We start from the raw sequence: 27,240 nt of genomic DNA on the forward strand, positions 1-27,240 counted from the left end.
CTTCCAGGGCTGAACATAGAGCCTGGGGTTTTGAGTATGACAGGTCCAAGAATCACCCCAGCAGGATGGCAAGTGGCTCAATGAGCAGGAGAATTGTGGATGATGTCGTCCAGAAAATAACTTTTCCAAGCTCTGAGCTGGGAAGGCAATAGACCAGGTGCATACTTATTCTTTTAAGTGTGTAATCCATTGGGCAAATTCAGAAAGCATGATGGAGAAGTAGGGAATGGCAAGCATGTTAGATATGCCCCTGTGCCATAGTGCTCAGCTTATGCTGTTTCCTTTCTAACTTGTTTCTGCACTGCAGATGGAAATCAGGTCTCTGGCTTAAACTAAGAGATGCTTCATCTCTTATTTGACGGTGTTAGTTCATTTTCTTTAGCTGGGTCTTAGAGTCATGTTACACTTCGTTTACCTTCACAATTCCTTAAACTGACACTAAGAACGTTGGCAAGCATTGTTAAATCCAAGCAATGTCTCCTCCCAACTCCTGGGGAGTTTTAGTGTGACCTGTGCTGTTTCTGATACGTACATCTCCTGCAGAGGTGGGATTCTTTGAGGTAGCTGCATGATCGTTTTAGCACATGGTGGCCAGGATATCTCTTAAGGTTAGAGTGGTCTATTGCTGTGTCATTTGCATGATAACCACTGATTTTTTTTTTTTAAAAAAAGAGGAAGATGGAAATGTTCATAGGTTGAAATTGCCAGGACATAGCAGAAAAACACCAATCAGTCCAAACAGACAAGTGTTTGAGTGATCACCAGGTAGTGAATTATATCATGATACATTTGTTAATTCAAGATAGTGATGTGTCTCAATGAGCTCTTCATTCTGCCTCTTTGCTTAGAGCATTGAAATTATTGTAATTGTTGTCAAAAATAGGTGGTTTAATTGTTCTTTTAGTTTTTAGAAATATCACTTTGTCCCTTAAGGAACAAATTGCCCTCTACGTAAATGTTCTGCAAGTATTTTAAATTGGCTCAAATAAGAAGTAAAGTTCATAAGCCACAACCTCAATTACTATATGGCTGCCGAAGTAGCAGAAGGAATCTTTCTCTAATTAGTTGCTGAAGTTCAGCCAGGAGTTATTTTTGCCTCCTCACATGATCTAGAATATTTTCAGTTGATCTGTCCGGACAACTAAAAACCAGCTGTTACTATTAAAGGTGGGAGTAAAGTTCTTACACAGACACAAGGCCTTTTACATGTTGCCATCCCCCCCCATCAAATTTCGGTGAAATGCATGAGATTTTCCATGCCAAACTACTGAGAAGAACAGAAGATGTAGTAAATACAAGAATTTCTCTGTACTGTAGTTAATATACTGTGGCTTCCTGAATCAGATGAAGCTATTTCTACCTGCAGTTGATTCACTTTATCTGTGTGCTTTTTTACACTGTACAGCTCTCTACAGACTGGTAAGTTTCTTTTTGCCTAAAGGGAAACAGGACTGGGGTTTGAAAACTTGGGCTTAGATCATTTGACATTTAGTCTTGTTCAAATAGGCAGATGACTGTTATGACATGGATCAAACAATCTAAGCCATGTTGGTAATTCTGTGTATAGAAACAGAGGATATAGAGTCATTATGGATATATGCTTGAATACTGTAGTGGTTTAGATATCTGGGCACAGAGTCAGAAGTTGAGAGTTTGATTCCTCACATGGAGAAGAGCCAGCCTGGGTGGGCCTTGGCGGCAAGCTGCACAGTTCCAAGATGCCCTCAGAAGAAGGAAATCGCAAAAACGCTTCTGAGTATTCTCTGCCTAAAAAATCCTGAAAAGGGTCACTGTAAGTCAGAATTGCCTTGAGGGCATATGAGGATGAGGATGATGACAACAATGATAGAATGTGTAGAACTGTATTCTCATTTCAAGTGCAGTGTGTGTGTAGGTCTCTGACATAAAACACACTATTAGTACAGTGGGGTCTTGACTTAAGAACGGCTCGAGTTAAGAACATTTTGACTTACGAACCGCTCTCATAGGAAAATATTGACTTGACTTACATACTTAGATTTGAGTTAAGAACTAAAAAAAAACATGTGGGAGGCAGGGAAAGTGCAAAATGTGAACTTTCAGTTAACTGTTGGCCAGTGAAAAGGGTGCCTGTCTGCTTCCTCACTCCTCCCAGCGTTTAGAGAGTGGATTGGGAGACAGTCTTCGGACTGCCTGGTACTATACTGCCTGGACTGTATTTTCCCTGCCTTCCCTGAACCTTTCATGACCTAAGGGAAAAAAAAAAACAAATTATCCCCCTCTAGTGGTCGAAGGCAGAATAGCAGTTTCCCATTAGTTTCTATGGACGGAAAACAGCAGATACGGATGAAATGGTTTTCAATGCATTCCTATGGGAAATGCAGATTTGACCTGAGAACTTTTTGACTTGAGAACCGCCTTCCAATACGGATTAAGTTCTCAAGTCAAGCCCCCACTGTAAAGTGCAACGATAAAGACCTTAGCCATTTTCAGAAAAATTCTGGATTAGAATCTGTGTAAAATTACAAGTAAAGTGGAGGTTCTACATCATCAGAGAAAGATTTGTGGCTGATCTGACAACCATCACTCAAGGAGTCAGATTGCCAGGAATGCAAAATGGAGTTTTAGATTCTGCACGAAACAGTTGATACAAGAGAGAGGCGTGCTGTGGTTCCCCCACAGGTCTGTCAATGGGCCTTGGCAGAGGACTCAGGCTTCTGTCACAGGCATGCAGCAGAAAAATAAGGATTTTGTGTCAGCCTTTACATGTAAACAGCCATTTTCTGTGGGGGAAATATTTGCCCATTGTGATAATTGGAAGTGTCAGAATCCAAAATAATGCACAACTAGTGGGTGGGGAGGAGGTCATTAGCTGAGCTGCCCCATGGAATATACCAGTCCTAAAGGCAGATGTACTCTGAGCCTTTGAGAAAGCACAGAACTGTGTACTTGTGGCTGTAAGCAGATCTTTCTATGTGAGAGGCAAAGCCACCCCCTTATTTCGATGCTCCATTATTAAAGGCATCAGTGTACCGTTTGTGCATTTGCTGGTAACCTGATCTCCCCACAACACATGCTTGCAGCAGAATCTAACCACCAGACACACTGTGAGCGTGGCTTCACTTTCAGGCTTATTCTTGCAAGACTCCTCTGTTCCACTAAAAGCTCTTTATGAGCTTTTCAAAGCTCAGCTCACACGTTAGCTGCTGCTCAGATATGTACTGAATGTGGTTCTCTTGCCCTTTTACCCTGCAGGTCCTTGATTACATAAGCGACTTAAGCAGCAGTGTGTTGCATCCGTTGGAGACGCTGTCAGGCTCGATTCCTTCCCACTTCTATTGTTATGGCTTCAGTAGAATCCATACATGTAATTAAAAACATTGTTTTAGAAGAGTGACGTTACACACTTTTACAAGACTATGGGTAACAGAGGAGACTTGCAAGCGACTTGCAGCAGGAACAGAATGGGGTGCGCTTCTAGAGACTTGAATCTGTCAGGAGCAGCCCAGGCTTACCCACTGCTTGAAGTGGGAAACAAAACATTGCACCCCTGTTTAAATGTGTGCTCCTCATTCCTAGAGACTGAAAAAGGAACAGTGCTGGCCATGTACAATGGGAGGGAGGGAGGGAGGGAGGGAGGGAGGAAGGGAGGGAGGGAGGGACAGATGTGGTAGAAGCACCTGTTGACCGCCACGTTCTCTCCCCTCCCACCACCCTGGAAGAATCTCAGAGGGAGCTGTGCTAACTACAAAAAGTAGCAGATATATCAAGTGCGGCTCTCCGTTGAACCAAAATAGGAGAGGGGAGGAGGAGATGGCGCTGGTGCCTCCTGCTCCAGCAGCTGGCGGTGGCTGGAAGATGTAGGAGGAAGGCAGGAACTATGGTGGTCACAAAAAAGCAGCCTATATTCAAATCTGATTTAAATCAACATTTTAAGCCACGATTTAAATTTTAAAAATCGGATTTTTTGACAATTTAATTTTTTTTTAAAACCTCAGGTTTTTTATAAGTCACTAATCAATTAATTTTTTTAAGGATCATTTATTTTATCTACCACGATTCAAAGCATAGCTACATATTAGAGATGGGATGTTCATATTTGTGTCCTGGAGGAGACGAATATCGCCACTATAGGTGGCCAGGCCCTTTGGACACACACACACCCCAGAACTGGCCAGTCCACCTATTGCTTGTTGCACGGTGCCCGTGGCCATTCATGCCTCACCCAACGCAGAAGTAACCTGGCTGGCACTTCCCCACCTCCATGTGCTGCTGACCACTCCGCCAGGCAGACGGATCTTCCTGCTCAGCTGCTGATTGGCCAGCAGCGCATGGAGGTGCCTGCGGGGCTACTCCCACAAGCGGTGCGGCACAAACGACAACAGCTGCATGCAATAAGTGGACCAGACGGTTCTGGGCAGTGGATCCACCACCTGTGGTGGTGATACTCGTATCCATTCCATCACTGGAGCCCTTGCCTATCAACAGAGGCAAAAAGGGATCTGTGCCTAAGTCAGTGAGATTTGTTCTAGTAAGAATCGGGCTGTGGTTCCGCACATGCTTCCTCGAGGGGAGTAAATCCAAGCAGACCCTAAATGGTTTCATTTTCAAAAAGTGTCTGCAGGGTTGTCCATCCGGTGTGGAGCTGGTGGCATATGAAGCATCCACATGGAAAAGAGCAAGAGAGGCTCTCCTTTCTTAACATCTGCTTCTGGATTGGGTGCAGCTGGGCTAGTGGAAGCAGACTGCCCTGCCATCTTTTCTCCACCGTAGCCTCTACAGTCTCCAAAGCCCACTGCTGCACGGAGATGCAGATGAGACTTCCGAGTGGGGTGACCTGCAGAGGAAGGAGAATCGTCAACAAAACCAGGGGAGGGCCGCTTTTCCAAGTTTCTGTGAACAAAGCCATCCCAGCCCCAAGAAGGCACATTCTGGATCCATCCTGTCTATATCTGAGCCTGTTGGTATTTGCTAGAAATAGTTCACTGCCAGATATTACCTTTATTTTAAATCGAAAGGTTGCCTTCTAACAGAAGGTTTTTACGTGGCTCTTTTTTGTTCTTGTTTTTGTGTTTCTGATTCTTCTTTTTTTACATCTGGTTAGCTGTGTGGCCTCAACTCAAATTATACACTCAAATGATGCATTTGTTGTTTCTGAGTACATTTGTGCTTCAGTGCCTTTTAAATTTGTTGATCAATCCTGCTGCAGACCTTTGAAGATGATTGATTTACTCTAGAGTGCAGTTCTGGTTGCAGAAAGAAAGAAAGAAACAGAGAGGAGGGGCAGAGAGAGGTGGGTTGAACGTAAAACAAGCTCCAAAGTGCATACTGTGGTTAAGAACATTTATTTAGCCTACCAGATAGGCACAAAATTACGTGCATGCTTTTTAGATCTCCAGATCTTCCTGTCAGGAAGTCTGACAGAACTGAAGGTTTGTGGAGAAGTGAGACTTGATCATAAAGTCTGTATATTGTCTTGAGAATTGATGGAGGAGAAAGGCTCTGTAGATGTGTTGTGTTGAAGTGTAGTTACTAGAGTTTTGTAGGTGTTGGATGGAAATTGTGGTACTGTACTGAATTTGTCCCTAAGGGCATTACAAAGTAAGCTGTAATGCTAGAAGGTTGTGGGAATTGCTTCGCTCTTTCCTTGATCACCAGGACTTTCCTGCAAATGCCATTTAGTTATGATCAATCTTTTCCTCTCCCCACCAGGTAAACTGCAGAACTAAAAGGAAACATGGCTAATGGTTTTATTGAAGAGTTAGAGTTTGCAATGGAGAACTGCAGGGTGAGAAGGGATTAAGTCCTTCCCTCTGACCTCTGACAATATATAAGACTGGATGCCTTGAAGCAGATTTTAGATCTCTCTGGAAAAACCTTCTGTCTGCCCTCCGGCTGACTTGTTGCCCATGAGAAGCTCACAAGCTTCTCATGCACAACATGCTCACCCAGCAACTAGCACATAGATTAATACTGCTTGTAATACTGGAAGTAGTATTCAATGTACCATATATACTCGAGTATAAGCCGACCCAAACATAAGCTGAGGCACCCAATTTTACCACAAAAAACTGGGAAAACTTATTGACTCAAGTATAAGTTGAGGGTGGGAAATGCAGCAGCTACCGGTAAATTTCAAAAATAAAAATAGATACCAATAAAATTACATTAATTGAGGCATCAGTAGGTTAAATGTTTTTGAAAATACTGCCCTTCTGAGCTGCAAGATATACTTCACTGCCTGCAGAGGGAGGGCTCATACCGGATGCTGCGCTTATCTACTGCTCTGCTGGCGCGTAACAAGACGGAGGGAGATGGAGGAGGAAGGTGGGAGGAGGAAGGTGGGTACATAGAATATGCAGGAGGAGGAGGAGGATGGGAGTGCCCTGGAAGCGGAAATACAGTGTACTTAACCCAGGTTATCAGACCACCCACAGTGGCTGCAGGCGCCCATAGATGAGCAAGGGAGTCCGGAAAACACCTGCATTGCAGGGGAGAACATGTGATTTTGGCACTGACTCGAGTATAAGCCGAGGGGTGTGCTTTTTCGGCAAAACAATTGTGCTGAAAAACTAGGCTTATACTTGAGTATATACAGTAACCATTATAATTCTTAGTCATAAGGAGCCTTATCTTCCCAATCCTTTTTAAAAGATTTCCAAGTTGGCAGCCATTACTACCTCTTGTGATAACAAATTCTATAATGAAACTTGATCAAAGAAGTGCTTCCTTTTATCAGTCCTTGATCTCCTATCATTCAGTTTCTATTAATGTATAAAAGGGGAAATAATGTTTCCCAGTCACCTTTTCTGCAACAAGCATAACTTTATACATATTTTTCTATGCCTCCCCTTATCATTTTTTCAAACATTGTAATCATCAGGTTCCTTAAAGATTTTGTTTGCCCTTTCCCAACTATATAATACATCTTTCCAGGTGCATTGATCATCATCATCATGTGTTATCAAGTCAGTACTGACTTAAGACAACTCTTTTCAGGGTTTCCTAGTTAGATAGTACTCAGAAGTGGTTTATCGTTCCCTTCTTTGGGGGAGTACCCAGGGACTGTGCAGGTTGCCTAAGATCACAGAAGCTGGCTCTGCTTGCAGGAGGCTCAATGAAGAATCAAACTCCCACCCTCTGACTCTGTAGCCAGATACTTAACTCACTCAGGTAGCCAGCCTGCAGATCAGAAATATATAGGATTTTAACTGTGGTGGCACTGTCGGTGTTCTTAAGGGCAGAATGATATTGGTAAGTTTTATTTTCAGTTCCTTTCCTAGTTCCCCATTGTGGAATTTGCCTTTCTTTATAGCATCCATGCACTTGTACTGGGTCAACACTTGGACACAGTTCAAAGATCCATTTCTGGTCACTTCATTGTCTCCTAACATCCCATCAGTGTATATGTAAAGTTGGGGGGGAAATTTCTTTTTAAATTTTTATTTTATAAACAGATACTACTACAACAACAAAATACAAAAATGCGAATAATAGTGCATAGGTAAAGGTAAAGGTTCCCCTTGACAGTTTTTGTCCAGTCGTGTTCGACTCTAGGGGGCGGTGCTCATCCCCGTTTCCAAGCCATAGAGCCAGCGTTTTGTCCGAAGACAATCTCCCGTGATCACATGGCCCGTGCAACTTAGACACGGAACACTGTTACCTTCCTACCGAGGTGGTCCCTATTGATCTACTTGCATTTGCATGCTTTCGAACCGCTAGGTTGGCGGGGGCTGGGACAAGCGACGGGAGCTCACTCCGTTGCGTGGGTTCAATCTTACGACTGCTGGTCTTCTGACCCTGCAGCACAGAGGCTTCTGCGGTTTAGCCCGCAGCGCCACCACGTCCCTATAATAGTGCTTGCTATACACTAAATTCTACCATGCACCCCATACCCACGGGACCCCATTGAACAATATTTTTATTACAAACTTCCTTTCCAAAATTGTATAAATTGTTGTATTTGCGAAGGCTTTCACGGCCGGGATCTAATGGTTGTCATGAAGTTAGTAATCAATTCCTTAGAGTAATAATCAAGATCTAAGTTATCAAAAATTGACAACAAAGCAATTTTAGCATTAAATTCAATATATATAATTCAGATATATCACCTATTTCCTTAAAAATCAGTTTCCAAAATTTCTGAATCAATTTACAATCCCACCGCATATGATAATACATGCCAGGTTCTTCATCACATTTCCAACAAGCTTTGGAGTAATCTGAATTTATTATATTCAATTTTACAGGAGTCAAACACCATCTTAAACAGATTTTAATTTTCCTCCCTTTATTCCTATCAACGGGTGGAAAAAATTTGCTATCTGGCTGCGGAGCCAAAGGTTGGGAGTTTCATTCCTTATTCCTCACATGCTTCCTGGGAGAAGAGCCAGCCTGTGTAGTCATGGGCAAGCTCCATCGTCTCAGGGAGCGCACGCGCGCGCACACACACACACACATGCCCTGAAAGGAATGGTAAACCACTTCTGTGCACCCTCGACCTAAAAAACTCTGGAAATGGTCGCTATAAGGCAGAATTTTAAAAGATTAGTGAGATGGGGAAAGATATTGTAAAGGAACTGGCCTGTGATTTCTTGGATCGCACTCCACCAATCCTATTTTTAAAAGGAAATTGATTTTACGTGGATCACTCACCAGTCCTCGGGTACAAAGGCTAATATTTGAGGTGTGTTACATTTCACATTTGAATAGCTTGTGGGCTCTCAGATGGGATACTTTCTTCATTTTCCAAACTACTGTTACGTTTCAACCCCACAGTTTCAATAACCAAGCAGAAGTGGTTCCAAAATGTAAAAACATTTTACTTCCAAAGGTTCAGAGTCCTCTTAGCTTATTACCATTTATAACGCCCTTGCTCTTATTTCCAGCCAATGAATTAGTTTTCCAGTTCCATTTCTTCTGAGGCTGTGGAAAGGAGACTCATGAGATTTAGCTGAAACTTTTGTTTTCTGTTTAAAAGCTTTTTTTGATTTTCATCTCCCTTCGCTCTGCATTCTTCCCTGTCGTTGTTGGCCCTCCTGCTTGTATGAAAGCAACCCAAAACAAGTTATCAGTTGTCCCAGAGACCAAACTACAGTATAGGGTGCCCACCCCCTGGGACGCCTTCTCTTCCCGGACTGTCAACTCCTTTCAGCCCTAGCTAATGGGGGTGGGAATCCTAGGGGTTGGAGTCCAGTAACAATTGGAAGGTCTCAAGTTGCCCATCTTCTACAACGGCTAATTAATAAAAGGGGTAATTTTCTGATTAAAATGAACCTCTGTGGATTAACGGTATCACCAATAACTGACTTTGGATATATGGAAATAAGTGCGGTTGATCTGTGTGCTTTCGTCTCTGTCATTATCCACACGGTGCTTGCCATGCTGTCTGTTGCACCTGCGTTTGTGGTCTTTCCTTCTCTCAGAAGAAAGGGTGGCTTTTCTGTCACATTCTGAAGGGCTGTGTGTGTGTGTGTGTCTGTGTGTGTGGTCGTGGTGGTTTTCTAAGTCATTTCTGAAGACGCTGCTGGTAAAACATTTTTTTAACAATCTTTTTAAAAGCTGGGTGGCAGATGGTCTTTTAAAGAACTTGATTTTAATATTGAAGCTACTGTTCTTAATACTGCAAAATCTTTTTTTTTTAAATTCTGTCCTTCGTTTCCCTCTTCAGAAACATGCTGAAACTAATCTGCTCTTCAGGAGGATTTACGCATGTTGGAACAACTTCACTGACTCTGTGGTTCAGCCTCTGCTTAGCTCCTGTTAATTTATTACATATTATGAATCCTGTGGGTCTTGCCCAGTTTGTTGTTGTTGTTGTTGTTTTGAATGACCCCAGATTATTCGCTGGGATGGATACCCAGTTAAGAACGTGGGTGGGTGAGCTAAGAACCAGCCTCTTTCCTTCCAAGGGAACTCAGGTATGCCCAATGTTTGTGGGGGGAACTTTTTAATTTTTATTTTTAAAGATGACAGCTCCCACCTGTCATGGTCAGAAAACTTTCCAGGCTCTGGGAGTTCTGTTCAGCCCTGGCCACACACATGCAGTGGACTCTGTGCTGCTTCAGATCTTAGACATTTCTCCAATCTCTTTCATCTCCGTGTTTTCAAAGTGAGAACGGCAGGCCACCCTGTGGATGTCTGAGCTATTGCTGATGAGAAAGCAGTTTTGGCCAGGTACGATTTCCCTCAAGGGCAGGACTTCTTTTTCTTTTTTTTCTTGTTCTGTCTTGTTCAGGTTGTGGGAAAGAGCTGTGGTTTGAAGGCAGATGAAGGTTTACACTCCAAGAACACCTGGCTTACCCAGGGCTGGGAACCACTGATTTAGGCAAATGATGCATGTCTAAAAATCCTTATCCAAAAGCAGAATTTTCAAAATACATGCACAGTCCCCGTTAATGTATGAGGAAACCAATGAGAACAGCAGCTAATTTTTCCTTCCAAAATGGGGAAGGTGCACCACAAACAGTACAGATGTTAATGGCTCTTATTGTCAGAGTTAACCATGGGAGTAAGCAAAAATATATATGTGAATACACTTAAAGTCAGAGGGAATGTCACAAAATTACTTTGCAGCAAGTGAACATAAATAGATGTGCAGAGCTTCATGGTGTGGCTGTCACTGAAAGAGGTGTGGTTTGTTTTGGGCAGAAGGAGAAAGTGGGGGGAAATTCAATAATGAACATGCTTATCTTATCCTGGCAGGAATGTTTGTATGGGAGAAGCAACGGTCATCAATCTGGACATGACACCACTCTGCACACAATACTTTCCAACTCTTGTTTCAGTGAACTTCACTCTTATTGTTCACTGATACCTGATCAGTAGAATACCTGACCTTCCTTAAGGTCACGTGTATGTGTAATCAGAGTACAGGTGGAAGCAGCAGGAAAAGAAGACTAGATATGAGATGGGCTGACTCCCTAAGGAAGCCACAGACTTGAGTCTGCAGTTGCTGAGCAGGGCTGTTGAAGGCAAGACATTTTGGAGATTCATAGGGGCACCTTAAGTCAGGGGCAACTTGACGGCACGTAACAACAACAATATATACTTAGCATGGCATTGAGATTTCCTCTGGAGATCTGGCTTGAAAAAGAGGATACAGTATTTAAGTTTATGAAGATCAAAGAAGCAATGTTCATTAGTAAAAGGCTTTGTTTTTAAACATATCAGTCTGTTTTGCCATCCTCAGCATTCTTCTTCTAGTTAATGAAGGATGATAAAAGTGCATGTGTTTGGGAATGTATTTAAATTATTGGGAGGAAAAGTCTGAATGTTTGAGTAGGAAAATGTGTGTTGCAGGAAATGCATTCTTGGCTGTATTACGGATGTGACCTATTTTTAGGGGGAAATGGCTCCACATGTCTACCTACCCTATGCAAGACCGGAGGAGTAACTGGACTGCTTTGATAAACCACGTGACTTACGTTTCCTGCTTAGTAGGCTTTGCTGCATTTCCCTCCCATACTACTTAAGGCTGGAAAAATGCATACTGTATTATTTGTTTTTGGTATGAACACACTTGCTATTCTTATCTGTCTCTTGCCATGTTTTGTGATGTGGATATGTATCCCATTCCTCCTTCAAAGACCAGCAGAACAGGAGATATGGGATTATCCAACTAGACAAGGAATTGACAATGCTGAATAAATTAGAAGTGGCCCTCAAACATTTCCTGTGCTGGATTTGGAAAAAGAAGGTATGAACAATGGAATTCTTCCTCTGGACTTCATGCATGTCTAGGAAAGAAGTGCAAGCAGTTGATGAGTTGAAGTGGCGTTGGTGCATAGACTGCCAAACGCAGTGCTGTTTGCAATGGTTCTTTTCATCCCGCATGGTATTTATTGGCACCATTTAGAACATTATCTTCTTTCTTTGACTTCTTTTTGCATGTGCTTGGTAATGCACGGCTGGCATACTCAGTGGAAAACCTCTGAGTATGTGCATAATTGGATGAAATTTTGGAAGAGGAAAGTCAGAAAGCCTTTGATTTATATGTGAAGCATTTCTGCTTTCCATTGCCTAAGGCAGCAGTCTTGAGAACCTGCTTTCTTTCCGGCATCTGAAGGTATTTGTATGTCCCCGTGGTCAACACAAGGTGAGAGGAGAGCATCACAGTGTAAGCAGTCTTGTTCATCACAGTGCTTTGACTTTTACCACCACCAAAGACAGAAATTTATTTAAAACTCCTTATTCTATTGAAGTATTGAGGACCATTTCCTCCCAGTAGACACTCTGCCCAAATTCCATTGATGTTTTTCTCTGTTGCCCCGTCTCCTCCGCCCGTGACGGGAACTCATCCAAATGCCACCGTCTTAAGAAGCCTTCAGTTCTCTTGTGTCAGGGGCATGTCCAAAGATGTGTGTTTTTCTTGCCTGAAACAGGATGTTTCCTGAATGCTCAGTGGTGTACTGGACTGAGCTATTTTGAACTATCTATTCCCACCCCCACTCCCTGTGCTCCTTCTCTTTTTTCCAAATTAAGGCGTGCAGCTTGTTTGGAATTTTCCTGCATCATTGCTTCTGTGTGCGTCGGGTGTTGCCAGTTTTGGAAGGAAATGTTCAAGTTCCGCTGAATAATTATTTCTGTCTGCTTGTGTATGTTGGATGTTTCTATAAAACAATAATCATCTCCATAAGAACTCCAAATTAATGTGCAGTGATAGCTAATAATGTTTTAGTCCAGAATTTCTGCTTGACTGTAAAGGTCCTGTTTTCTCAATGCATACGGCAATGGCTTTTCTGAAGACTGATATTTTTGTTACTGAAATTTTACCTTTTTACTGTATTTTACTGTCATTATTTGATCTTCATCTTGAAGGCAGCTGAGGTTATGATGTGTTTAGTATTTTCAGTTTTAAAAAAGAAATGACCTGCTTTTTTGGTATTTCGACAGGAAATAGTAGCAAAGCAGGTAATTTTGTTGTTGAATTATAACTGGAGGGGAGGGGGAAAGAGCTTTAAATCGAGAACTTGCAGATCTTTCTTGCTTTTCCAGCTGCATAGGCAAGAAATGAATGTACTTGGGCTCACTACAACTTTGTTTCTGAATTTTACACAAAAGTCAGTTAAGTGTTTGATCTAAAAATGTTGAACCCTCTCTTTTGTAGAATCAAGACTGTGAGAATGCCCTGAGGTCGAGGTTCCGTACTGGCATTTAGAATATGTTATTTCCATTTTTGTTAATTTTGAGTGGTAGCTGATCTGTTTTGTGGGCTCCATTCAAGGTGCTGCTTTTAAGGTTTTAATCCCTAAACAGCTTGAGACCTTGAGATCCAACATTCTTCTATCTTCCTTCCCGTTTGGCATTCATTTGGTGATGTAAAAACGGCTGAGGGTTGTCATTACCTTATTTATGTTTTTCCTAAATATTTCTCAAGAAAGATGTAATCAGATGGGATCTGTCATATGTAGGGCTGGTGTTTGGAAACAGTCTGGAAACTGCAGCTAGTTTATGATATGGCTTGTGAGACTGCCAGCTGGAGCTGAGTGTTGTGAGCATATCGTAGTAATAGGTTGCCATCTTTGTTGACTTCCCAGAGAGACCTGATTATTAAGACTCTTTGTGGGGGTGGGACCAGAGTTTAAGAAAGACCATTCTCTTGTGCACTTATATGAATGTTGAGATATTTAAAGATTGATCTTTAAATGCTTCTGCCAAGTCTGATGTGACAAGTGGCTAGCACAGAAAGAATTTCTTCTGTTGCCCAGTGGTGGCAACACAGCTGTGGAATGCCCTGCTTTAGATCATTTCCACACTTTTTATTAGGCCTGCAAGTTACTGTAGATGTAAACTTTGTGTAGTGTTTGTGATGTGCATTTCTTGCTGCATTATAAGTTGAATGTGTTTTGGTTTTGGTTTGGTTTTGTTATACGTCAGCTTACAAACTTTGTAACGGGAAGGAAAGCATCCTCTATATCGGCCATTATCTTCTATTCAGACTTTATCTTAGTCATAAAGGCATATTGAGCATCGGCGGGTAACTCTTTTATCCCTTTTCCCACTCAAACACACACCTTATGATAGCCTTTCCTAGTACAGCAGGTTTAGAAGCAGGGCACTATATGAGCTAAGTTTGAGGAATAATCAGGCTAGACCCTCGGTTTCTAGCAGCTAAAGCCTTTTTGGGTCTAATAGTCATATATTTCTGGATTGGTCAAGTTGAATATAACTTTCAAGAACTTGGCATTTGGTCTGTTGTCTGATCAGTGGGAAAATATTTCTGGTTTTTGGTCTTAGTAGCAAGCTGGAGAGACTTGACTTTATACAGTTTCTGGGTTGTCTACCATTCTACAAATCAAGGGTGGGGATGCAACCCTTCAGATGTTGCAATACAATGTCCATCAATTCTAGCCAATATAGCTAACGGTGAAAGCTGCGATGGCCACTGAGATCCACAAAAATCTGTTGGACTTGGACCACATCCTCTCTATTATTGGTTTATGTACTCTATGACATCTTCCTCTTCTCCCCCCCCCCCTTCATTCCTTTCTCCAGGATTTGCCTGGGTTACTTATCCCCCTGACCTTAATCAGACCTTTCTCTCTAGTAGAAGAAAGTGATATTTGAGCACAGTGGAAAATTAGAGACAGCTGATGAAAACCTGTCTCAGTCTTCATTGCACCATAAAGGCTCTCGTCTGCTTGCCTGCTGACCTGCCTACATCCTATCTGTGCAGTGACTGCTCTTAACTTTGCCCCAGCTCTCTTTCTCTCTGAACAACACATAGATTGGATTCACTTAGCTGAGCCTCTTATTTCAGTCCTTTTTCTGTCTTGATGAAATCCTCGTAGACTCACTTCCCCTTGTCCCTGGAGATTCTTGTCTTCACAGAGGTTCCAGCCTTTGACTTTCACCTTTGTGCTTCTTCAGGGCCATCTCAAATTCTGAATCGCCTCACAAAAGGAAAGACCATCCCATTACACATGTTTTTAGCTACGTTACAATAGGTGACAGTAATCTGAAGGGAGAGATCATAGATCAGTGATCAGTGTCTTTATATCCACACTAAGAGTTAAGAATTCACCTACCTTTTGAGAACAGTTATGTGCTATCAAGTTGAAACCAACTTGTAGCAATCCTGATGGGGTTTTCAAAATAAGTGAGATATTTAAAGAGCAGTTTAACCAGTTTTTCCAAGGCCGCATGGGGATTTGAACTCAGGTCTCTCGAGTCAGTCTTTCTCCCTATCCACTGTAGCACACTGAGTATCACACTGAGTATCACACATGTGTTGCTTGCCCAGAACATACCACAAAGAACACATCTCTCTCATATATCCCTGGCTAGCTGACAAAATGTACAGATCAGGTAGCAGACTGAAAGTAGAACAAGATCATTTATGAGCCAATTAAGACCCACCGGTTGCAGGACCAAACCTTCAGGAGAGCACATGAGTTATATCCCTCCATTGCAAGTACGATACTGATCCCTGCTCTCAGTTTCTGTTCTTCAACCATTTACCAATTTTTAGAGCAAGTTGCTCAGAGGTCTTTGGTGAGAGACTTTCAAAGAACTTTAAAAGATTAGTGAAATGGGACATGATATTAGGAAAACCCTGGAAATGGTCACCATAATTTAGAACTGCCTTGACAGCATGTTGTTGTCATTGTCGATATATATCTAATGATTTTTTTTAATGGTTGTAGATGACCAGCTTTTTGACATACCTGACATAGTATCAGCATCATCCAAAGGGATATCCATGTTAGCCTGTTCTAATTCAAATAAGAAGGATTTTTTTTTTTGTCTTTAAGTTCTCGAAGGACCTTCTGTTGTTTTTGCAGGAATCATGGTTCTTTGACTTGGTTAGGGTGCGCTCACCTCCCGACTTGCATCTCACTTTCTTTCTGCAGCGGCACACATTAGGTGGATGTGCAAGGCAAAACAGAATGCGACCCAGCTCCCTCAGTCGTGAAGATGCTTAAAATCGATGGGACTCTAAAAGGCAGGCAAAACATCTGTCCATGAGGTCTGGTCGTGTAATACAGGATTGGCTAGAGAGTCACGTGCCACAGTCATTGGATCGTGCCAGCATACTCAGAAATCCTGAAATTTAAAATGTGCTGGAAATCTTGAAAGATTAAACATGCCTCATAAAACAAAGCAGGGAGGGGAATTCATGTGTTTATTTGATCTCCTTTCATGCTCTATGGTGCAGCGTAGAAAATATCTTACTAAAGCACAGGGTAGTCCGGTGTGTTCTGCTGGTAACTCTCAGATACACAGTAAGCAGAGTTCTGCAAGTTTACCCAGTGTACAGGAATGCTAAGCCCTAAAGAGGCTTTGATGCAGACAGATAAAGGACATCTGGCGTGGAAAGGATATAAACACTGCCATGATCTAAAGAGGGCGGGGAAATGTGTGACCCTCCAGATGTTGTAAGGCTGGAGCTCCCAACATCTGTTAACATTGGCCTGCCTGGCTGGGTCTCTTGCCAAATGTAGTCCAGTAATGTATAGAGAGGGCCATAAGTTACTTTAGTTTGAACAAATAATTTGAGGCTTTCAACAAAGTAGACTACAGAACTTTATTCGTGAATCATTTTCTTTTTACAGTACAGTATATGCACTCAACTGCAGTTCTTCTTGTTCTTTCTTTAAAATATCAATATATGGTTAAGATCAAATGTTATCCTTGTATATTGTGAAACTGTGGATTTCCTGGAGGTGTTCTATGCCTTGACTTTCCTGTTTATCAGATCCCACTATAGGGTAAAACAACTGAATGAAAAGTGCAGAGGCTGCACAAAAAATGTCCTTGTGTGTTGTGCTGTCGGGTTGGAACAAACTTATAGCAACCCTCACAGGGCTTTCAAGGTAAGTGAGATATTTAAGGAGTGGTCTTACCAGTTCCGCTCACCCAGTGGAGTTTACATGGCTGAGTCGGGATTCAGACTCAGTTATCCAGAGTTCTAGTCTGTCACTAGATTTCAAACCTCCACTGCCTTGTGGCTATATCCACCGATGGAAAAGGCTTCAGGAGTTAACCTCGAGGCAAAATCCGGAGCTGGAGTCCCGAAGGCAGCTCGTGTCGTTCTGCCAACTCCTGCGACGTTGCTGGAACCAGTCGTATTGGCTCTTGCCTTTCCATTGGACCATTTCAGCAACGTGGAGAGGGGGGATTTGCTGCTTGGGTAACAGCCTATCCACCATATTACCTTACCCGGGCTTCATGCTCTGGAGAGGACACTCCTCGATTCAGAGCATGTTACCATAGTCTCTCGAGACTGAAGGATGCCTATGAAAGTCTGTCACTCTATCCACCACACCACACTGGGAATCCCATATATATATATTCTATAGTAAGCTGCTTTTTTGAGTACACAATTATTTCCTGCCGAAGTCAGATGTTAGGAGGAGAGCTTCAGCTCCCATTTAATTTGGGTTAGGCTTCTAGGAACTTTAATTCAGTTTATGGGCTGATATATGCAAGTACCAGTAGTTTTCTTATGTCAGCCACTTCAACTTTCTGTGGTTGAAGTCGCTGCTCCTGACTCATAGCAAATACTTTCTGAAGTTTCCTTGTTACAAACAGGAGCTGACATTTTGCAGACAACATTTTTGCAAACCTCAGTGCATGGAAAAATAAAGCAGCTTTCAGCAGACATTGGTTATGTCTGTGCAGCTTCCTATTTTATTGCACTTCTGCTGTTGATTTTCTGTGCTTCTTCTGAACTATGGGAGTTTTTGTAAAGTGTCTGGAATAATGAAGAAATTATATGGAAGCTGATACAGACATAACCACTACATTATCCCACCCATCTTTTTTTTTAAAGGGGGGGTATGAGGAGTTTAAATGAGGAGTTTGGTGAATATGTTGTTAGTGGAATCACACATGACACTAAATACGTCTTTATTCTCCCATGCAGTTTGCCTACGCGAGGTTGCTTAAAGGAGAAGAAAAATATCATTATGTGTTTCTCTAGAATCATAGCTTTGTTCTAGTAAATATATGTCTTATAGAAAGATTTTAAAATACAGAAGTGCCAATGTTTTAAATATTTAAATATGCTAGAGTCACAGCTTCTGTGAGGCAGAGCTCAGAGTTGGCTGTATTCTCTGAGGAATGTCTGTGTTAACTTTCCAGAGTACACAAGCCCCTAAACCTTCACAATAGTCCATTGAATGTGTTTGCATTTTTAAAAAGTCGTTGTTAAAAATAGTTTGAATGTCATTAGAGAAAGGACGGGGAGCTTTTCCCTATGAATAGTACAAAATTGCCTGGATTATCTATTTACTGTAGTTTGAATGTCCACAGACTCAAAAGAGATACTGTTATTCCTTTTTTTAAAAAAGTTTTCAGTGATTTCTATATACACTGTATTTTTCTGTGTGTAATACTCCCCCATGTATAAGATGCCTCCCCCACTGTTATAACCCAGAATTTCTTCACAAGAAAGTGGAGGGGGAAGGCGGGGATTAAAGTGCTTTGATTCCTGCTTTCCCTCTCCACTTCCTTGCAAAGAAAGTGCTTTCCCCCTCCAGTTTCCTCACAAGAAGGTGATTTCCCCCACTACTTTCCTCGCAAGAAAGCACTTTATTGCAAGGAAAGTGCTTTCCCCTTCCACTTACAAAGTGGAGGGGGTAAGCATTTTCTTGCGAGGAAAGTGGAATGGGAAAGCAGGAATCATCAAAGTGCTTTGATTCCTGCTTTCACCCTCCACTTTCTAGCAAGAAAAGTGCTTTCTCCCTCCACTTTCTTGCACAGAAAGATTGCTGTATGGGAGATGGTGCTTCAACTTACAACCATTTCTAGTTACGCCCATCTTCTGGAATGGATTATGGTCGTAAGCTTTTGCTGTTGGTGACTGGATATAGAAACTGTTTGGCCTTCTATCATTTTTGGAGCAGTCACTGTCCAGTGCACTGGTTCTTAACCTTGGGTTACTCAGGAGTTTTGGACTGCAACTCCCAGAAGCCTTCACCACCAATTGTGCTGGCTGGGGTTTCTGGAGTTGCAGTTCAAAAACATCCGAGTAACAAAGGTTAAGAACCACTGGTCCAGTGCAACAGGTACTAACATGAAAAGAAACAGCAGGATTCTTAAGCTGTGCTCCAAGGAGACTGTAGGTCAGGGCCTCATCCACTAACATTTCCCTCCACAGGAAAGCCAACATCTAAAACTCAGCCTTCCACACGTTGTACTCTTATCCTCTTTGAATAACTGAGGAAGATCATTGTAACCAAGAGCTGGAACAAACTCAGGAAGTATGTGGTGGGAAGGAGAGGCTGTTAAAAGCAGTAAAAGAAAACATATGAAATATGCTACATATTTTCCACGTTTGTATCTGTTGCTGTTGAGCAGACCCTACCGGGGAGTGGGGCATGAAGTTCATCCTCACAGGAACTTAAGTACCCCAGAACAAGGGATGGCTTTTCTTCTCAAGCAGGATATAACAATTTTGTAGTCAGTGTCCCTCAGATAAAAAGTGAATAGGTTTGAAATATGTAGAAATGTATTCTTTGTTAACTTGTATATGTCCTTGCATTTTTGCAATATAATGGAACGGAACACATTGAGTTTGGAGCCAGGCTAAAGGTGTGATAACAGGGGGAAAACAGATCGCAATTTGGACTGCTTATGAAGGGGGTCTGGTGCAATCTGGTTCCCTGGCATTCATATGATGCACTCCAGCCCAACCTCAGTCAGTGCCCAAGCTGGACCTTTCTGGTCTAGCTGTGTAAGGCCTCTAGGCTTGGGGGCCTGGGCTGCAGCAGTTCCCTGGCAGATGAAAGGGTTGCTTTAAGGGAGATTGTTCCCATTAAAGGACACTTTCTGGTGCAGTGAAGCACATGCCCTTGCAGCCCTCTGATCACACCTTAAGTTAGTTGAACATTTGTCACCACTAATCAGAGGGACGGGTCTAATCTCAAGTCCCTTTGAACTCAGTGGGAACTTATATGCGCCTAATGGGTCTTTAGCTCATGGAATTCAGACTGGGATCCATTTGGTAATTCTAGTTTTCTTGGGATGTCCTGGTACCTCTTGGGGAGTAGTTGGAGAAGGTCTCTGAAGATGGCTTGAATGTACGGACAGGTTGATACGCACACAAGAAAGTTATAATTATTCCTGGTGCTCTGCCCTCTGTTTGGAAATTACGCCTCTTGTGGTATGTTGTTTTATTTGTTTGGTGGGTTTTATTTATGATCCTATTGTCTTTGTTTGTGTTTATATTTTATCACATTGTAAACCACCCTGAATAGTGCTTTGCACTAATGGTACAGTATGTAAATCCAATCCAATCTAGTCAATCAAATAAATAAATAAAACCTTGAGTATCTAGTGAAATTATAGAAAGTTACTCTACATATTTGGGGATGGAGAGGGATTGCTGAAAGAGGCCTTTCATTCATGTGTGCGTTGACATGAACTACACAGGGACCATTCTATAACCTAGGATGAATGGCAGGTTAAAAAGAATTGTTTCATATGCCCATGAACATTGTGACTTTGAAGGTCTCTCCCTTCAGTGTATTTGCTGTCTTACAGAAAAACTGCACGGGTATCCTTAAAATTGGCTTCGGATCTTGTAGAGGTGTTGCATTTCTTCTCATTCCTGTTGGAAAAAAACATTGGAAACTCCTGTTAAATGTAATCTCAACCTAACTCAAATCTGTGGATGTCAGTGTTTCGTTTCAAAGCTTCTACTCCAGTATGGCATCAGCTGCAGGGCCTAGCAGCAGATTGAGATGGTAGTGTAAGATACATGAGCCTTCACTACTACACGTAGCGTCATGTAACCAGTTTGTGTGCTTCTCACCCTGAACAATTATACTTCTTCGAACAAGGCAGCTAAACATTATGAGGACTCGGCAATTTTGCAAAGAAAAATTATCATTCTTCTCATATACTTTCTCAGTGTGTTTCTTTATTATCAGTTGTTCTTGACTTGCTTTCTTTGTTCCCTACACCCAGGCTTGGCCTGTTGCTATATAAACACTTCCTTTTCTTTTGGTGATTCTGATAGTTCCCACAATAAAGGCAGAAAAAGAATTGTTACTTTTCAGTGCTTCGCAATCTTGGGTCCCCTGATGTTCTTTGACTGAATCTCCTGGAATTCCTGGCCAGCACAGCTAGTGATGAAGGCTTCTGAGAGTTTTAGTCCGAGAACATCTCGGGGCCCAAGGTTGGGAACCTTTGCTTTTAGGTGAATATATGACATGAAAAATGGAAGAAGCGGGCAGCATGCATATATGTATGCATTGAACATGAGGCAAGGATAGCAGAAGGATGTGTTATTCCAAGAGTTGCCATGGCAAAGTCAGAGAATAATCCTCCAGGATGTGATTTGATGAAAGCCTTGTAGAGTAATTGAGGGAAATGTTAGTTCTTGATGCAGCAAGAGGCCTTTCCTTTGTCATGCCTAATAAGATATTTGGGCATTTAATTTTGTTGAAACTGACGGAAGCCCAAGTTTTGTCTAAAGCCTATCCCTTTAGGTGTGCTTTAAGAAATTAATGTAAATGCCAGTTACTTAATTTAACTTAACCATTTGTTTAAAAGATATATGCAGGAGCTCAACCCATTGAGATATTTGGTTTTGAAAAGCAGAATAAAATGAGTAACTGAAATGGATACTTCAATAACATTTAATAGTTCCTGAATAATTTAAAAAGTAAGCATGAGGTTTTTCATGTTTCTTTACAGCGTAAAGCGTAATTTGACAAGGGATGCGTGAGGGTCTGTGCTTCTCTCTTTCTCTCTCGAGGAATGTATAGTTCTCAGTAGTAGTGTTGGGCTAAAAGAAAATTTCCCACGAGAATTGCAAGCATTCTCTTTTAATTTGTTAGAAGAGAAAAATGTCCTTTAAAAATGAATTTCAAAAGAGGAACAGTTTCAGAGCAATTTTCATGGGTGAAGATCAGGATTCTTGCGTGTACCTACTGAGGAGGTGGCTCGGGATCTATGCTCAGAGGGCCTGTCTTTCATCGCGTTATCCTCTCTGTGACAGCTGGCTCCTTCCCACACTTGAGTCAAAGCTCAGGGAAAGACACCAGAAGGCAACTCCTCCTCCCACAGGGCTTCTCTGAGATCAAGAAGGGTGGGCAGTAAGGGAAGCTGCAGAGTAATGAAGTGATGTGCAATGAAGGGGGAGGCAGGCAACAAGCTCAGAAATGTCACTAAATTCAGACTCAGGGGATGAGACAGAAAGGAAGCCTCTTTCATGGAAAAAAAATAAGACCTCTAGGAAATTAGATGACAAATTATGGCCCATTACTAGGTCCCAGCTTCTTCCTGGAGCTGAATGCAACACTGCTCTCCCTCAAACCTGCTACAAAGCTCACAGCAAGGAAGCAAAAAGGGCTGGGTGTTGTTGTTTTTTCCCCTTCAGATTTGTTAACAGCAAAAATGCTGCACTCCCATGGGGAGGAGCTGAAGGAGGTGGGCTGGCCTGTTTTAGTTTCTGTCATTGGCCCAGTTCATCTTAGTCATGCCCTCAGTCTTCTAATTTTTAGTGGCAAATTGAGACAAGTTAAGAAGTCAAGTTAGGCAGTTGGCTGCTCCATGCCAAGCTGTCCAACAGGAAACGCCTACACTGACTTCAAAAACTGCAGCAAAATTCAGCACCAAGAATTAGGCCGCTTGCTCTATAATGACACAAAAGCAGAACTGGAATCCAGCTGTTATTATTTTGTAAAAGTTGCTACAGTGGGTTTTGTTAAGTGAAAAAGGGGGAACTTTTTTTCAAAATGGGATGTTCCCTCTTAGGGGCAATTCTTCTATTAAACTGGTACTCTGAGGGGCCCTGGGTTGGTACAAAGAAACTGTCAGAGATTTTTCCCCCTTAATATTTTTTTTAAATATAGGTGGGGGCCCTGGAGTGCTGGAGGTTTTTAAAAAAGCCCTCTGCAGGTGGCATGCTTCCCACTCTGGTTTACAGGGCAGGAACTGCATTATGAATATCTCCTGCAGTAGAGGACTAAGCGCTTGTAGAAGTGACAATATTTTCTTCATTAAAGGCAAACTATATAAATGACCACCATCAAAAGGTAATAAAGGTGCTGAGCACTGAGTAATTACAATTGGTGCTGAGCCAAAAGTTCTGGTAGTATAGTTCGTATAGTCTCATTTCCCTTTCTCTCTTCGTTGTGAAGACACACATACACACACATACACACACACACACACAGAGAGAGAGAGAGTATACATGCACTCTCACACACACATACTGGGTTGGTTGGTTGGTTGGTTGGTTGGTTGATTGATTGATTGATTGATTGATTGATTGATTGATTGATTGATTTTCTGCCCTTCTTTTTGGTGGGCACCTGTTTGCCATCAGTAAAATTACCATAACCAACAGTGTTAGAATGACAAAATATAGATGCCATTGTATCATGAAGACGGCCAGCTCAGTTCCCTTTCTTGCTACTTGGAGCAGCCGTGCAATATGTATAAAACAAAATAAAAATGCTTGGGGAACAGAGAACAAACCATTACAATCACTCCTGTCGGCGAGTTCCACCTTTCAGAAGCGGTTGAAAAATTTCTTCTTTCGCTGAAGAAATTCAGAGAAATTGTTCTCCCCATCCTTGTTGCAGCGATCACATGGAGAATTTCCCAAGGCCTTTTGAAAGGGCTGGGGTTCTCTGCATTGACGTGACAGGTCTCCCTATGGCAATCAACCAGACAGGCACCCCTTAAAATTTTTAAATTCTTTGTAAGGCTGTTGAAAACATCTAGAAGACTAGGAACATGGTGCATTAAAGTGCTCAAACTTAGCCAAGGCTGCAAGATGCTCCTGCAAGCACACAAAATACCAAACAGATGTCTCAGAATTTGTGAGTGCCTAATTCAGTATCTGTTATAGGAAAGTTTTTAGATTTAGCTTGAAGCCTCTATCTCTCTAGTGGGTTCATTAAAATGACTCGGAGAATACATGTTCCCGTCTACAAATGGATGGGATACATTAACATTGGTACTACCAGTGAAATACTGAGGCTGCCTTCTTAGGAATGTACTTTCTCGGGGGGGGGAGTAATTAGGAGTACATTGCACATCCACAATATGTCATTCTTGTCTCTGGTGCATTTTTGCTCCTTGGAGATGGCATAAATGGACTGCATAGTACACTTTTTACAGGAGGCTAGAAGAAAGGGGGGAAAACAAGGTAAAAGCAAACTTAAGAGAGAGTAGTAAACCATATCCACATATATGATCTCTGAGGGCGTGTGAATGTGTAAGATGAGAGTGCATGCAAAGCAATGTGGAAAATATTTGGTATATATACCCATTTGCTTTATTAGTGCTGTTTTGCTTATTTAGTACTTAGATGATCTGTGCTTCACCAAGTGGGGGGTTCAAAGCAATGTGTGCTGCTTATATACCGCCCCATAGCGCTTCAAGCACTTTCTGGGCGGTTTACAAGTTAATTATACAGGCCACACACTGCCCCCTCCCCCAAGCAAGCTGGGCACCCATTTTACCAACCTCGGAAGGATAGAAGGCTGAGTCAACCTTGAGCCAGCTACCTGGGATTTGAACCCCAGGTCATGAGCACAGTTTTAGTTGCATTACAGCAGTTTAACCACTGCACCACGAGGCATCATTCTGTTGGCATCATTCACAGAGTATTGTTCCTCTAGAGCAGTGGTGGTGAACCTTTTTGGGTTCATGTGCCCAAACTGGGTGGGGGGAAAAGGGGGGCGCGGTGTGCCGCGGTGGCAGCAGAACTGAAAGTGGTGGCGGAAGGGGGAATCCCGGGCATGGAGATGCCTTTAGACCCCTCTCCGGATCCGCCGCCAGCACTAGCTGCTCCGGATCCTGACCCGCCGGCCAGGCACCAGCACCAGGTTTGCTCAGGTTTGGCTGCGGGCAGGAAGGGGGGGATTGCGATCCAGCGACTCATGGCTCGCGTGCGGGCAGAAAGGGCTCCACGTGCCAGCTGTGGCATGCATGCCATAACTTCGCCATCGCTGCTCTACAACAAGAAGCAAATACAGCTGGTATCAGAGGTATTGCTAAATAATTGTGTTCCACCACACTGATGAAAAACTAGCTTTCAGTTCCTCCTTTATGCTCCTCCTACCCAAAATCTTTGCCTCCAGCAGATTTCCTGCAAACACATCCATGCCCCAGGGTATCACAGCTGTAAAGAGCCTGCCTCTCTTGCTTTCCTTGTCTTACTGTTCAACACCTACACAAATATGGAAAATAAGAATAAAAGGGGGGGAGGCTGTATAGGATGTTTTTCCTCTGAGCAGCTGGTCCTCCACCCCCAGAGACAAATTTGATTTCTGAGTGTTCAACAAAGCAGCAAAAGAAGTCTGGAGGAAGTAGCATAGATGGGAGGTGGAGGAAATGGTGGCTGACCTGCCTTTCCAGGCAGTGATCTTCCAGGAGTTAATGATTTACTGATCTGGAGGTTTATGCTGTACTGGAAGAAAAGAAGTAAATGTCTACTGTACTTTCTTTAGAGAGTTTGAAAAACCAAAGGACTAGAAATCTAAGATGCTATATATATTTTCCCTTTTAAAATTGACCTGCGTCATCGTCATCCACATTCGTGCAGGACATTCCTGTGTTTTCCCGCTGCCCTTTAAGAGAGAATTTAATGAGAATGTGAAGGGCTTGGTCTCATTCCCTCCTCTTCCTTCTCATTGCCTCTCTTCCTCTTTGTACAAGCCACACAGATTTTGAGCAGCATAGGAAGATGGAGAGCAAGTATTTGCCTAGCTGTCCGTCTGTGCAATTAGCTGCAGCGTTCCTCTGTGCTGCTTCTCTGGCTTACAGCTCTGCCAGCTGGGAGCCTAGTTTCAACATTTTGTAAGCAAGCAGGGCTCCATTAGAGCAAACAGTGAATAGAAATAAAGCTAGGTGGCTGGGATGTTTATAGATTCCTGCGACACAGAAGTAGCTAATGATATAAACACAGATTTCAGTGCAAACCTGATGTGTTTTATTAATGAGCAGCTGGTTGCTTTTTGTCTTTGTGCCCAGTGAAAATTTCATATTGCCAGAGCTTGGGAGACACAGGACCAAGAGCACACAGGAGAGGGCAGCTTCTGATCCCCCTCCCTAGTTAAGTCCATAATCCTTGTTAATGCCCCCGTAGATGTTCCTCTGCCGATTGGGCTGGGAAGTGGCACGTTAGTCATGCATTGGCTTTGCTGGGTTTGGTCATGTTTGTGGTGTGGTCAGGTGACGATATGCTCCCTGTCGCTGGAGGAGGAGGAGGGAGACAGACAAGGAGTCTCTTTCTCCAGACCAGGGAGATGATTGAGGTCTACAGGGAAGGTTTCTCCTGTCTTTCACTGTTGCACCCTTCCCCACCCACCCCAAAGCCCAGTAGGAGTCAGGGCTAGCAGAGGAATGGGCTGTGCAAGGGTTCCCTTTGAGTGCAGATAGTGAAGGCACAGACAAGGGCGGCCTCTCACATGGCAAGAGCTGGGAATCAGGTGGAGGGGAAGCGTCTGGCTTGCTTCTCTCTAGCCTGGAGTGTTAAGTGGGCAAGGAGTTGGGCTTTGAGAAGATGCCCCTTCTGGCAGGCAGCTGCTCTTCAGGCATTGCCTTAAACCGCCCCGCCCCCCTTTCCCACCTAACACTTTCGACTGAGGATAGAGAATCTCTTGACTCTCAAAACATTCTGGATTGCCATCTCCATCACCTTCCCCCCCCCCCCTTCACTGTGCTGGATGCAGGCTCTGAGAGTGGGAAGCCTAAAAAAATATTCTCATCCTTACTTCACAAGGATGTTGAGAAGTTACATTATTGGGGCACTGAAAGAGAACCATGTATGCTACCTACAGTTCCATAGAGAAAAGCAGGACTTGGAAATAATGTGTCGATTCGGTGGTTAAAATTAAATTTGCTGCTTTCTTTTCTCAAATGGGCCAGAGTGCCACTAATACATATAACATTTTAAAAATGACATTTTAAGAGCAACAGTAGCTGTGATTTTAGTTATTAAACACCATTATTAACTCCCATTCCCTCTAAGGAGGGCACATGTGCTTCTAGTCTGTCACAGATAATATAATTTGAGAAATATTCTTAGCAATTCGAAGCTGAATCAGCTACTTTGGAAAGTTGTTTTGAAAGACAGAAAATTAAGCTTGGATGAACTGCATGGCCCCTCCATTAAGGATGTGTGTGTCATGGTAAAATTTTACTGAATGTCTTGTGTGTGCAGCAAAATAAAAGAATGTTAACTATATTTTATCCCTCTTCAGAAGACTAAAATAGGTTATTATTATCCACTTTATATGACACATTTTGGTATTATCCATTCCTTATGCCTATAAAACTTGTCACGCTGTA

General features: G+C 42.6%; 1 protein-coding gene across 5 annotated transcripts in view; it reads left to right on the plus strand.

The window, feature by feature from the left end:
• HPCAL1 (hippocalcin like 1) overlaps nucleotides 1–27,240 on the plus strand; it is a 112,506-nt gene that overhangs the window by 73,794 nt on the left and 11,472 nt on the right. Inside the window, exon 1 of one of the 5 annotated variants that reach the window (XM_078388026.1) lies at nucleotides 1,164–1,419. The exons of 3 other annotated variants lie outside the window; for them this stretch is intronic. The gene's annotated coding sequence lies outside the window, so the exon portion shown is untranslated. Of the gene's footprint in view, nucleotides 1–1,163; nucleotides 1,420–11,442; nucleotides 11,678–27,240 lie in introns of those variants that run through there. One more of the 5 variants, XM_078388020.1, reaches the window with a different exon arrangement.

Source organism: Pogona vitticeps, chromosome 1, assembly GCF_051106095.1.
Source record: "Pogona vitticeps strain Pit_001003342236 chromosome 1, PviZW2.1, whole genome shotgun sequence".
Taxonomy (NCBI): domain Eukaryota; kingdom Metazoa; phylum Chordata; class Lepidosauria; order Squamata; family Agamidae; genus Pogona; species Pogona vitticeps.